Raw genomic sequence first — 13,676 nt, forward strand, 5'->3', positions numbered from 1 at the left:
TGTAAGCACAAATAGATTTTACAATTCAATCTTCTCTAGAAAGTATTTCTGAAGGATGATGCAAAATAGCAATCTACCAAACCAGATTCCCAGAGCTTCATTTGGTACGAGTTAGGAAGGTACAGACAATCTGGGTCTCTTCATTCAGTATCCATGGTGAATAAAACTGACATTTAAAATTAGGTCCCAAAGGTAGTCATTTATTCCATTTTCAGCCAAGTGAGATCTGCTTACCAAATTGTACTCTATGATCTATTTGGAAGATTAAACAGATTGGGAATCTTATTATTCTCATTCCAACATATTGGCCTCTCCCTGTGCCACAATGAGACCACACTCAGTGCAAGAGCAACACTTCATATTCTGTCTGGGTAGCCTCCAACCTGATGGTATGAATATTGATTTCTCCTTCCGATAAATATTTTCACTCTTCTTCTATTCCTCACTCTGACCTCCTATCTCTTCTCATATGCCTTCTCCCTTCTTCCCTTTCTCCTATGGTCCACTCTCCTCTCCTATCAGATTCCTTTTTCTCCAGCTTTTTACTTTTTCCAGCCACCTGGCTTCACCTATCACCTTCTAGTTATCCTCTTTCCCCTCCCTCCATCCTTTTATTCTAGCATCTTCCCACTTCCTTTCCAGTCCTGAAGAAAGGTCTTGGCCTGAAACGTTGACTGTTTTTTCATTTCCATAGATGCTGACTGACCTGCTGAGTTCCTTGGGCATTTTGTTTGTGTTACTCTGGATTTCTGTCATCTGCAGAAGTTCTTGTGTCTGTGAATCTTATTAAATGCTTTCTTCAGACAGATTATACAGACTGTCAACTTTACAAGATAACCCTGCACTGTCCAGGCATTAAGGGGCAGTAGGCATTCTTTTAGCATTACCTTTTGTTGTAAGAAGGTTAAACTCTAGCTATTTTTATAGTGGGTGGATAACAATAATTTTGTACGATTGTTTTTGGGGATGCTGGTGACAAGGATAATATTAATTGCCTCTCCTTAATCACAGTTGTGAAAGGTGTGTTGCAAACCAATTTGAAATGCTCCAGTCTTTCTTTGAAAGTACTCTCACAGTACAGTAGAAAAGAGATCCAGATTTTAAACAGCCATGATAAAACCACTAAGATATTTCCAAGACAGGATAATGTTGCGCTAATGAGGAACCTGCAGGTGGTAACATTCCTGTGTGTTTTCTCATAGTAAAATCCTCATTCTTACCTTATGCTGGAAGGAAAGGTATTGATGTTGCTGCTTCTTGAGATCTCACCATCAGAAAGTCAATGGGCCCAGAAGAGCTGCAGCAGAAATGCCCTGGAGCAAGAGTGTGAACCTTTTTGCGAGTGTATCCCCAAACTGGGAATAATCTTCTAAAAAATTCTTGTGCATACCATGATAATATTGATCAGAAATGAACATTGATTAAAAAATTAGGAACAATAAGTATGTACTTTTTAGGGAAAAAGGATGAGTCCACTTGCTTATTTACATGTATTCTGTGTTGCATTATTAACAAAAGCCTAACAAAGACAGATTGAAATAAACAAAGTATTTTAGAAAATATATTCAAAATTCATTAATATTAATCTTTTAAAAGACAATTGGAATAACCATCATTTCCAAATATTACAGTTATTTTAACGGTTTACCATCCAAATACTGATGTGTACTCTAGGTCTGTGAAGATTTAATCACGTATCATCCAGTGTCACATGTTCTTGTAACCATGTAGTTGGTGCCCAACTGATAAGACATTTCCTCTGAAAACATCTCAGTGGGCTCGGGTTGTAAAAAGTCATTCACTGTTTCATGCGGCAGTAAGAAATATCATTATGTAGCCTTTTCTTTTTTTGGATGGTGTTTAAACAATCAAGCATGCTGCTTACCAACAAAATTTTGGATGTGCCATCTCTGCCCTAGAGCTTAAATAATTGACTTGCAGCAACCATATACATTTGTTTAACATTCTTCCATAGACTTCTGGCATGCTCAGACACCAGGCTTCTACAGGGCCAACCAACACAGTTATTGTCTTTTTTAAATGTATTTTCTTTTACAATCGTAAGACCCTGCTGGAATTAAGAACTTAAAGTACTGCAGGTCTACTCCATCAACAAGTTGCTCATTGGTAGAGAAATGAAGGAGCTGGACTTGTTGCGGACGTGCTACTGCCTGTCTCAGAGAGGCATTGGAGCAGCTAGGCGACGGAGGTGTGTCGTTCAACAGCGAGTGATCGTCTCAATCACTTTTCTTGTGATTGCAAGACACCATTGGACCTTGTTAATGTGGAATGCTGCAAGTCCGGTTCATTGGTGTATTGGCAAACAATGGGGGTGGATGGTGGAGGAGCTGCGTGGCCTCGATCGGAGTGAGGACTGGGCCACAAGCCACAGTGTAACCTGCTTGCAGCTGCTCAGGAAAGAGGCGTCAGAGTCGGTGTGCACCACCAGAGTGTCAGAGATGGTGTGGTGAAGTGTACATGCTGAAATCGGTGCTACACTCCAGAGTTCATTCAGAATAGACAAAATGTATTGTGTTCAGACTGCTGCAACGTTAATGGGCTCAGAGATTGGTCTCTATTTCTTTGTGTGATCGTATTTTATTGCTGTCTTATATGTGCAATGTGTGCCTTGTGCAGTGTGTGACTGTTGTTACTGTGTTTTGCAACTTTGTCCTGGAGTAATGCTGTTTCATTTGGCTGTATTCATGGGTATTCACGTATAGTTGAAGGACTTGTGCCAGTAGGAATCAAAATATGTTTGCATATATTTTGGATTTTGCTTCTTGGAAATCATTATCCTTAATTTTATCAGGTTTTCTTGATGCCATTCTCTGTCAACTTGGTGTCAAGGGCAGACGCTGTTACCGTCTTCTGGAGTTCAGAGGCTTGTGCTCTCATCAGATCCAAAGCCAAATGATCCTGACAACCCTCTAATTAGGCAGTGATGAGGAGATTTTCAGCAGGCTAATGTCACTTGATAGCACTGTCATTGCTACGTTACATCCCTTTCCCTCTGAAAGAAGTTTGTGGCCTGATTGTACTGTAGATGACTAATGTGATCCCATAAATTTGTTGTACCAAACACCAATATCAGCTTCTTGATATCACATCGAGTTGTTATGCTTTGTAACTCCATAAGTGAACTTAAAGAAAGACACAGAAACTCAGGAATAAACATGGCGACTTCATTTTACTTTCAGTGAAGTGCACGCATATGACAGGGTGGCGTAATGACATAAGCCATTCACATACTTTTACATATAACCCATAATGAATTATATAAACAAAAAAGAATGCTTAATCCAATAATATCTCTACAATATTACTTATATATTAAATACATAACACTCCTCCCTGCTTAGCTATGAACTCCAACTCAGAATCCATCTCAACTTACGCGGACGTACATATAGAGGGGATCACTCTGCCTGGTAGGTGAGACTTGTGGCTGTGCAACAATATTAGGTTCTGGGGTATCATCTATGGTGGTTGTAGGAGTTGTCTCTGGACTGCAGGAAGTGGTTCTGATAGATCTGGGCACCTTTCTTCCCTAAGAATTGACTTTGACCTCTTCAACTGTCATCTCCAGATGACATCAGACACAATCTCCACTGTGTAGGAGAGTGGTCCAGTTCTGTCTTCAATCTTTCCAAGTACCTACTTTTGATCACATCTGTAGTTCCTCGCTAGGACTGCTTGCCCAGGAGTGAAACATCAAATTTCCTTGATAAGGAGGCCTCAATTTGTCACAGCTGTTTATCCTACATACTTCTTCTGAGATTGGGTTTGAAGAGATCCAAGTGTGAGTGCAAAGGATAACCCAGTACATACAGTAGTGGGAAATGGCACACCATTTGCTGAACTACTTGCAAAAATGGCACACCATTTGCTGAACTATTTGCAAAAATATCCTCCATCCAGAGCAGAGGGTATTGATCTGCTTTCAGTACTGGGTTGATGGTGACCTTAAGATCACCACAGATCCTGACAGACCCATTCTTCCTGTCTGCTAGGACCACTGTTGTTGCCCATGGGCTCCACTCAACCTTGGAATGAATTCCTTCCACCTCCATGTGATCTAGATCACTGGTTACTATATCATGGATGGTATAAGGAACTGGATGGACTTTGAAAAACTTGGCTGTTCCATTTTTATTTTATACTAATTTACTCTCGATACGTTGGAGTTTCCAGTGCCATCCTTGAACACTGCTGTGGCATCATCCAATGTTTTTCTTAATATTTCTTGCAGGGGATGTGGCATGCAAAGGGTGGGTGTATCTCCAGTCAAGTTGTAGTTATCTCAGCCAATCACACTCCAGAATGCTGCCCCCCCTTTTTACTATTTACATGCCCAATGTGGCTTGTTGATTGTTGTATTTTACTGTTACAGAAGTCATTCCCACAGAAGTTAGATTTTCTCTAGTATAAATTCATAGGTAGATATCTGGAGGCTTCAGTTCAGTATCTTTGAAACGCCATTCAATGCCATTCATTTTGTGGAATGATTGACAAAGCTGAACCAGTGTCCAATTCCATCTTAATTAGTTTTCCATTCACTTCTGGTATAAGCCATATTGCTGGTCTATTGTTAGTTTTCACATAGTAAATCTTAAGGCCAGTCAGTGCTGTGCCACTCATGTTATTATTAGATTTTTCATCAATAGCATGCTGATTAGTGCCCTTATTTGAAACTGCAACTTGACTTTTTAGCTTTTTCTCTTCCAAGCCCAACATCTTATTTGTGTGTCCTACTTTGTTACATTTTCTGCAAGTATTGCCCTTAAATCTGCACTGGTCTGGTGTATGTGAGCCCCTGCTACAACGGAAACACAATTTGTTCAGCCAGGCCAGTTTCAGTTTAGATGTTGTACTTTTGTTCACATTTACTTTCATTCCTGACTGCAATCAATTTTGTCTCTGACTGTAGTTTCCATTGGTACAGCGATTTTAACTGCTCTTTTAAATGTGAGTTGTGCTTGAGTTAGGAGTTATTTTTGAATGCTTTCTTATAAGATTCTACAAACTGAACAATCTCTCAGTGCATCATTAAGCCCATTACCAAATTGACAATACTCAGATAATTTCTTCAATTCAGCCACGTCCACTGACATGGACTCTCCTTCCTTTTGATTCCACTTATGAAACCTAAAGTGTTCTACAATCAGCAGTGGTTTCAATTCTAAATATCTCTGCATTACTTTTACAATATCAGCAAAGCTAAGTTCTATTGGTTTTGTTAGAGCAGTCAAACATCTAAGCTAACTGAATTACCTTTCCAATGAATGCGCTCAACAAAACAGGCACTCACTTTTCATTGGTTATTTCTTTTGCTTACTCAATTTGCTCAATATGCAATAATTAGTCATCACTTGTGCAATCGAATGCATCTATTTTTCTGCTATAGACTGCCATTTCCGATTTTATTTTTATTTAGGATTATTATCATCCGATACTCACTGTTTATGAACCTGTGAATTTTGTCTTTTTTCTGCATTTTTTTTTTACTTTGACCACCTTGCTGCACTTCCAAAGGAAAAAAAAAAGACTTCTTGTACTTTTTAAAAAACTCGACACCTCTTTCTCCCCCTGGCAAAGAAAAAATGTATTGTGCTTCAACAGGTCATTTTAAAACTTACTTGTCACTGCTGTTATGTTTTGTAACTCTAAAATTACTCAAAAGAAAAACAGAATAGCCAGCATAACATATGTACTTCTTTTCCTTTTAGTGAAGCATGCAGATATGATGTAGTGGTGTAATGGTGCAAACGTATGTCATGGTGACATAATGATGTATGCCATTCATATACTTTTACACATAACCCGTAATGAATTATGTAAACAACAAAGAACGTTTAATCAATATATTTACAATATTACTGAGATATTAAATACACAACAGGAGTGAATCCAAACAGCAGGCAGTTGGAACGCATGATGGTGGGGGAATCCCAGGTAGCATTTGAGAGAGTTCAGCTATCCAGCATCTCTGGCTGAAGGTTGTTGCTATGTTTAAGTCTTGATTTTGGCAATCAGATGTTAGGCCCACCATCAAAGAACATACAACAACACAACACAGTACTGACTCTTTGGCTAAAATGTTGTGTAACCTTTTAACCTACTCCAAGATCAATCCAGCGCTTCACTTCCTTCCAGTTTTCTTTCATCCATGTGCCTATCTACGTATGTGTCTCTTAAATGTCCCTACTGTATATGTCTCTACCACCATCCTTGGCTGTGCGTTTCACACACTCTTCATTCTCTGTGTAAAAACCTACCTTGACATCCCCCTGTACTTTCCCACAATCTCCTTAAAATTATGCCCTCTCCTTTTAGCCACTTCCAATCTGTGAAAAAGGCATTGGCAGTCCATTGTATCAATACCTCTTATCATGAACACCTCTATCTGGTCCCCTCTCATCTTCCTCACTCCAAAGAGGAAAACCCTAGCTTACTAAACCTATTTTTCTAATCCAAAAGATGACAATAAAATATAGAAGCAGAATTAGGCTATTTGAGTCTGCTTTACATTCAAATATATATTTGATATTTTTTCAACCCCATTGCACAGTCTTCTCCTTGTAATCTTTAATCCCCTTACTAATCAAGAACCCATCAACTTCTGCCTTAAATATACTCAGACTTGGGAACCACAGAGCACCATGGCAATGAATTCCATACATTCACCACCCTCTGGCATGAAATTGTCATTGGAGCCTCCTCTTCCAATTAGTGATTTAACTATCCATCGCCATTCATGATGAGATGCAACATAATTGGCAAGCTTTGAAAGAGTCATAGTCATAGAGTTATAGAAAAGTGCAGCACAGAAACAGATCCTTTGGCCCATCGAGTCCATACCAAACCATTTAAACTTCCTGGTCCCATCGACCCGAACCTGGACCATAGCCCTCTATAACCCTACCATCCATGTACCTATCTAAACTTGTCTTAACCATTGAAACTGAGCTCAAATGCACACTTGTGTTGGCAGCTCTGATCTGGTCTATTGGATGTGGGATCAATAAACTTTAACTTTTGAATATTGCTTTTGTTGTTGTGACTTCACCAAGTTAATTCCTCTTTTTTCGTTAGTGCTGCAATTAAGGTGGAAATTAACGCAATATTTTTCTTACCTTTATTTTCCAGAGTATCCTTTTTTATTCTTTGCCCTACATTCTTTATAAATATGTACCTGGATTTTATGCTAAAATGCCTCTTGCAGGGAGCCCTTGAATTTCTGAAATGTTACCACACAATATCCAGCTTTGGTGCTTGTTTAGTATATGCAGAAATTGCAGCAGTAAAATTATCCCCACTTGTGTTATTCAATGAGATCATCAATTATTTTCAGATTAGACTTCAACTGACATCTGTGAGCTGTTGCTATGATTCTACAAAGGATCGACACTTTCTAGACTTGAATGTTGCTGAAGAACTTTGTGTTTACTTTTGAACTATTAAACTATTCAAAGGTAACTATTAAACTTATTCCATTACACTCCTATCACTTTAAGCTTTGAGTGCACAGCTTCTCTTCCATCATCTTTAACTTCTTCTCTTTCTTTGTTCGGGAGCCTTCAGTGCACATAGTTGACCCTTTCTCCATGTCATGGAGGGATAGTGTGGGGCAGTGTGGGTGAAAGGCAGAAACAGGAAGGGAGCAATCACTCTATTGGGAGTATTGTATAGACCCCTTAACAGAAACAGGGACACTGAGCAACAGATTGGTAGGCAGATTCTGCAGAAATGACAGGGTTGTTGTCATGGGTGACTTGAACTTCCCTAATATTAGTCATAGCCATACTTTATTGATCCCGGGGGAAATTGGTTTTCGTTACAGTTACACCATAAATAATTAAATAGTAATAAAACCATAAATAGTTAAATAGTAATATGTAAATTGTGCCAGGAAATAAGTCCAGGACCAGCCTATTGGCTCAGGGTGTCTGACACTCCAAGGGAGGAGTTGTAAAGTTTGATGGCCACAGGCAGGAAGGACTTCCTATGACGCTCTGTGTTGCATCTCAGTGGAATGAATCTCTAGCTGAATGTACTCCTGTGCCCACCCAGTACATTATGTAGTGGATGGGAGACATTGTCCAAGATGGCATGCAACTTGGACAGCATCCTCTTTTCAGACACCACCGTCAGAGAGTCCAGTTCCATCCCCACAACATCACTGGCCTTACGAATGAGTTTGTTGATTCTGTTGGTGTCTGCTACCCTCAGCCTGCTGCCCCAGCACACAACAGCAAACATGATCGCACTGGCCACCACAGACTTGTAGAACGTCCTCAGCATTGTCCGGCAGATGTTAAAGGACCTCAGCCTCCTCAGGAAATAGAGACGGCTCTGATCCTTCTTGTAGACAGCCTCAGTGTTCTTTGACCAGTCCAGTTTATTGTCAATTCGTATCCCCAGGTATTTGTAATCCTCCACCATGTCCACACTGACCTCCTGGATGGAAACAGCCGTCGCCGGTACCTTAGCTCTCCTCAGGTCTACCACCAGCTCCTTAGTCTTTTTCACATTAATCTGCAGATAATTCTGCTCACACCATGTGACAAAGTTTCCTACCATAGCCCTGTAGTCAGCTTCATCTCCCTTGCTGATGCATCCAACTGTGGCAGAGTCATCAGAAAACTTCTGAAGATGATAAGACTCTGTGCAGTAGTTGAAGTCCGAGGTGTAAATGATGAAGAGAAAGGGAGACAAGACAGTCCCCTGTGGAGCCCCAGTGCTGCTGATCACTCTGTCAGACACACAGTGTTGCAAGCACACATACTGTGGTCTGCCAGTCAGGTAATCAAGAATCCATGACACCAGAAAAGCATCCACCTGCATCGCTGTCAGCTTCTCCCCCAGCAGAGCAGGGCGGATGGTGTTGAACGCACTGGAGAAGTCAAAAAACATGACCCTCACAGTGCTCGCTGGCTTTTCCAGGTGGGCGTAGACACGGTTCAGCAGGTAGACGGTGGCATCCTCAACTCCTAGTCGGGACTGGTAGGCGAACTAGAGGGGATCGAAGTGTGGCCTGACCATAGGCCGGAGCGGCTCCAGAACAAGTCTCTCCAGGGTCTTCATGATGTGGGAGGTCAATGCCACGGTCTGTAGTCATTGAGGCCGCTAGGGCGCGGCGTCTTCAGCACAGGGACAAGGCAGGATGTCTTCCACAGCACAGGAACCCTCCGGAGCCTCAGGTTCAGGTTGAAGACATGGCGAGGTACTCCACATAGTTGAGGGGCACAGGCTTTGAGCACCCTGGTACTGACACCATCCGGTCCTGCAGCCTTGCTTGGGTTGAGATGTTTCAGCTGTCTTCTCACCTGTTCAGCTGTGAAGCCCACCATAATGGTTTCGTGTGGGGAAGGGGTATAGTCATCAGCTGGTTGAGTAGAGTCACAATAACAACCTCGCACTCAAAATTAGCAAGACCAAGGAAATGATTGTGGATTTCAGGAAGGAGAAGTCAGGAGAACACACATCAGTTTTCATTGCGGAGTTAGTGGTGGAAAGAGTGAGCAACTTCAAGTGATAAGTGAAGGTTAAATGCAGAAGAGTGGAAGAGGCATAATCACTGCTGGACAGAATAGTTTGTCTGTGTTCGACAGTCCATGTAATTTTTTCCAAATAAGTTATGACTTGATTTATCATAAACCATTGATATGTACCTGCATTACACATGATATCGAGAAGGTTATAAAATAACATGCCAATTATCCAAAGAACGGATTTAGATCTCATTTCATGAACATGTATTTTTGAATTTATTTCAAAGAATGCCTACTATCTGTTGAGCAAATTCAAAATAGTTCCATACTTTTTACTTTTTCTCAGATTTTCTACATAATTACCTCAAGAGTTTTTGATACTGGTCTCCTTGTTCTGGCCAAATACAATCTTTCAAAGGAAACTTCGTAATGTCTCAAGTTCTCTTTTAACCCCTTAGGTGATTTAAACCAATGTTCTGACAGATTCAATAATGTACTTTGCATCAATAGTAGAAGAGGATAGCTATCTTAAGGTCTATAAGTAGTTTTCACTTCTTCACATGGATTTTGCACAATGCATTCAATCATTTTTACTTAGAGCAATGAATTTGATTTTTTTTATATATATCAGAGGTTGACTTGCATTTTTATTATCTTATTATGTCTATGAGAACAAGAAGTAGGAGCAGAAGGCCATAAAGCTCCCCAAGCCTGCTTAGTAAGATCATGGCTGATCTTTTGCCTGAAGCCAGTTTCCCACTCAATCCCCATATCCACTGATTGACTTAGTTTCCAAAAATATATTTGTCTGAGCATCCCCAGCACTCTAAGGTGGAACATGCGAATGATTTTCAATCCTTTCTGTAAATGAATTCTTCTATTACAGATGATGATTGCTTTTGGTTGCAGATTTCCTGGACAGAGGAAACAGCCTCTTGACATTGACTCTATCAATCCCTCCAAGAATCCTGTGACCACAGTAGTAACTTCTTTTTCTGAGACTCAGGAGATTCTGCAGATGCTGGAAATCTTGAGAAACACACAAGCATGCTAGAGAAACTCAGCAGGTCAGGTTAGGTCTAGGGAGGGAAATGACAAGGCCTCCTCTACAGCCACAGTGAGGCCAGAATGGAAGAGCAACACTTCATATTCCATCTTGGTAGTTTACAAGTGACAAAAAGAACATCAATTTCTCTAACTTCCGTTAACCACTCTCCTCTGTTTCTTACCCCCAACCGGCACTTTGCTTTCCCTCATGCTGGTGGCCCTCTCACACTCTCTCTTCCTCTCACTTGCCCTCATGACCTGCCCATCACCTCCTGGCTCTCCACATCCTTCTCTTTATTACAGTCTACTGTCCTCTCCTATTAAACTCTTTCTTTTTTGGCCTTTTTCCTCTTGCACTGATCACCTCCTAGTTCCTTACCTCATTCCCTTTCATCTTCCACCTCAACCACCTACCTTTTCCCTCACCTGGACTTATCTCTCACCTGCCAGCTTGTGTTTATCATTCTCCCCCACCTTTTGATTCTGGTTTCTGCCTCCTTCCTTTCCAGCCCTGATGAAGGGCCTTGGCTCACAAGATCAAATGTTTGTTTCCCTCCATAGATGCTGCCTGACCTGTTGAGTTCCTCCAGCATTTCGTGTGTGTTACTCACATTCTTTTACCAATTGCCATTGAGTAAAGGCCAATGTTGGTCATTGGGGAAAAATCCCTCATTTGAAAAATCCAAAGGAAGTAAATTGTTTTTTCAGTGGAGACACCAGTACTGCAAACAGAATGTAAATGACCACTGTAATCAACACTTCCTTTCATTTGTATTTCAAACTAGTTAGACTGAAGGCAAACTGCCTTCCCAATTGATTATTTACTTCGATCTCCCTCCTGGCACTTATTCTTGCAAGAGGAACAAGTACTACACCTGCCCCTACACCTCCTCCCTTGCTACCATTCAGAGCCTCAAACAGCCCTTCCAGTTAAATCAACACTTCACCTGTGAGTCTGCTGGGGGTCATTTACTGCATCCGGTGCTCCCAGTGTGGCCTTCTGTATATCAGTGAGACCTGACGTAGATTGGGAGGTTGCTTCACCGAGCATCTATGCTCCATCTGCTGGAAACAGCGGGATTTCCCAGTGGCCACCCATTTGAATTTCACTTCCCATTCCCATTCCGATATGTCCATCCATGGCCTCCTCCACTGTCGCGATGAGGCCACACTTAGGTTGGAGGAACAAAACATTATATTCCGTTTGGGTAGTCTCCAACCTGATAGCTTGAACATTGATTTCTCAAAGCTCTGGTTATGCCCCCCAATGCCCTTTCTTTACTATTTCCCATGCCCTTTTCCCTCCCTCACCTCATCTCCTTGCCTACCCATCGCCTCTCTCTGGTGCTCCTCCCTGCTTTTCTTTCTTCCATGGCCTTCTGTCTCTTTCACCAATCAACTTCCCAGCTCTTTACTTCATCCTCCCCCATCCAGGTTTCAGCTCTCACATTGTGCTTCTTTCTCCCCCCCCCCCCCCACTTTTAAGTCTACTCAAGAGCCTTTTTTTCTCCAGTCCTGCCAAGGGGTTTTGGCCTGAAAAGTCAACTGTACTCTTTTGCTAGATGCTGCCTGGCCTGCTGAGTTCCTCTAGCACTTTGTTCAGATTTCCAGCATCTGCAGATTTCCTCTTGCTTGAGATTATTTACTTCCTGCTTTTTATGAAACACCGATTAAGATTCCTCCCTACACCAAACTTTCTAACTTCTCAGTATTAAAAATGATTCTGATTTTGTATTTTCCCTACTAAATTGTTCACTTTTTCATTTGTTATTCCTCAGTGTTACCACTCACTTAAAATTACATAAGTAGAAACATTACACCCTCTTCTGCATCTAAATCATTGACAAATTGTGAATAACTGAGAGTGCAATGCAGTTCCCTCTGGAGTCCAACAAATGACAATCTTTAAACCTTTAAATTCTCCACATATCCCTGTCTTTGGCTCCTTTACCCAATCCTCCGCCCACACTGTTGTGTTGTTTTCCAGTCCTGTCAGGCCCCATTTTAGTGTGTTGCAGCTTTGCAGTTGTTTTTAATAAGAACCAGGTCCACAATGTCAACTAGTGCCTCTTATATATTCTGCTGGTTCTATTCTTGAAAGAACAGATGCAATTATTAACATTAATTTCCTTTCATTGAAAGAGTTCAGCCCTATCTAATCATTTTATGATTTTCCAAATTCTATCAATTTGTTTGTTGATTCTAATATCTTACTAGCACTAGATGTCACTCTAACAGGTCTGCACTTACTCTTTTTTTTCTCTTCTTCCTTTTCTTCAATATATTTGCTCCCTTCCTTGCAGTTGAAATATTCTGGAATCTGAGAAATTTTGGAAAATCTACTATAAGTTCTGTTTTTAGCTACCTCTTTTAGAAACTGGGTTGCAAACTCCTTTGTACAGGAACTGGACCAATCTTAGTCTCCTTAACTTCTCTGGGGGCTTCTCGTATATTTAAAAATAGATGTGACTCTAGAGCAGTCTTTCTCAACCTTTTTGCTTTGGAGGAACCCTTGAAATAATTTTCAGGTCTCAGGGAACACCTATGTAAAAATTAATATACCTATAGCTCATGGTACGTTAGTGTCACCAGTAATTTGTAGATAGGATAATCCAAAAATAATTGTCAATACTCTTTTGAATCAAGAATGAATTTTTAGCCAACCCTTCTGAAAAAAAAAACAGTTAGTTAAGCTTAGCTTATCTTTCTTGAAAATAATCTCTTCCTTTGCCTTTCATAAATTTTTAAAACTCGTAAGGCAAACATAATAAATTTCTGTTAAATAACTGGCTTCAGCCAAAATGGGATTTAATTTTTCTAAAGGTAGGCTTGGTAGATTTAATTTAAATAAAGGTTGTAAATTGATTTTAATTAATGCTATTTACAATATGAAAATTTATTGACAATGTTGAATAGTATAGTTATTAAAAAACATAGCCAAAGCAACATGAATAAAAACAGCCCAAGACACAATTTTATACAAGATTTTGGAAAAACATTTTCTTATTAAGTGATGTGATCAGGCTCAAATATAGGCCTAGCATGTGAAACCTGTGCTTGTTTTTTTGCTACAGAAATACTTGATTCTGGGTCAACCTTGAGATAAGCACACACAGATTTCATCTTCAACTGAAA

The 13,676-nt window shown here is 40.5% G+C and overlaps 1 long non-coding RNA gene across 2 annotated transcripts in view; it reads left to right on the plus strand.

Annotated features, from left to right (window-relative positions):
* Positions 1-13,676, plus strand: part of LOC134348079 (uncharacterized) — a 104,484-nt gene that overhangs the window by 14,657 nt on the left and 76,151 nt on the right. Inside the window, exon 3 of one of the 2 annotated variants that reach the window (XR_010018348.1) lies at positions 1,203-1,533. The exons of the other annotated variant lie outside the window; for it this stretch is intronic. This is a non-coding gene — a long non-coding RNA (uncharacterized LOC134348079). Of the gene's footprint in view, positions 1-1,202; positions 1,534-13,676 lie in introns of those variants that run through there. 2 annotated transcript variants of the gene reach the window in all.

Source organism: Mobula hypostoma, chromosome 6 (genome assembly GCF_963921235.1).
Source record: "Mobula hypostoma chromosome 6, sMobHyp1.1, whole genome shotgun sequence".
NCBI lineage: Eukaryota > Metazoa > Chordata > Chondrichthyes > Myliobatiformes > Myliobatidae > Mobula > Mobula hypostoma.